Source organism: Schistocerca nitens, chromosome 7 (assembly GCF_023898315.1).
Source record: "Schistocerca nitens isolate TAMUIC-IGC-003100 chromosome 7, iqSchNite1.1, whole genome shotgun sequence".
Taxonomy (NCBI): Eukaryota; Metazoa; Arthropoda; class Insecta; order Orthoptera; family Acrididae; genus Schistocerca; species Schistocerca nitens.
In genome coordinates, this window is record NC_064620.1 from 103433827 (window position 1) to 103435047 (window position 1221).

Below are 1221 nucleotides of genomic sequence, written 5' to 3' on the forward strand. Positions count from 1 at the left end.
GAGGCGGTGGTGTTATGGTGTGGTCGTGTTTTTCATGGAGGCGGCTTGCACCACTTTTTGTTTTGCGTGGCACCATCACAGCACAGGCCTACATTGATGTTTTAAACACCTTCTTGCTTCCCATTGTTGAAGCGCAATTCGGGGATGGCGATTGCATCTTTCAACACAATCGAGCACCTGTTCATAATGCACGGCCTGTGGCGGAGTGGTTACACGACAATAACATCCCTGTACTGGACTGGCCTGCACAGACTCCTGATCTGAATCCTATAGAACACATCTGGGATGTTTTGGAACGCCGACTTCGTGCCAGCCCTCACCGACCGACATCGATACCTCTCTTCAGTGTAGCACTCCGTGAAGAATGGGCTGCCATTCGCCAAGAAACCTTCCAGCACCTGATTGAACGTATGCCTCCAAGAGTGGAAGCTGTCAACAAGGCTAAGGGTCGGCCAACACCATACTAAATTCCAGCATTACCGATGGAGGGCACCACGGACTTGTAAGTCATTTTCAGTCAGGTGTCCGGATACTTCTGATCACATAGTGTACGTGTTAGCGTGTGCAGGCGGAAATTTGAGTTGTCAATTTTACCGACGGACAAGCAATTTGAAGGACTGTATAATGACTCGGATCCATTCGGACTGCAATGAATCACAACATATGTAGAGAACCACTTATTGAAAACAGTCACACACAAAGAAAATATATATATTCGGCCTTCAGCATATGAGGCACGCGGGCCCCGACATACGACAGCCGCCCGACCGGGTGTCCTTTCACAGCCGCGCGGGGTAGCTGCGTGGTCTCGGGCGCCTTGCCACGGTTCGCGCGGCTGCCCCCATCGGAAGTTCGAGTCCTCCCTCGGACATGGGTGTGTGTCTGTGTGTGTGTTTGCTGTCCTTAAGCCCGTCTCACACGGAACAAGATTCGCTGTAAGTTTCCTTGCTGGTTCTCGCGACGGCTACCTTGCATGCTCCGTCGTCTGCTAGCGGGCTACCTTGCTGGGAATCTTGTAAGATTTCCAGGATAGGTCCGGTGCTATTTTTCTTGTAAGGTTCCCTGCATGCTACCTGCGTTGGCCACTCATAAGACGTTTCGTTTGTGACGTCAGACGCGGAAAGCTTGGGCGGGAAGCCTTTGTTGATAGTCGCTTTTCTGCTGTTGTGAGGTGCGGTAGGAAGTTCTTATAATTACTAAATAGTGGCACCGCAGTGGTCC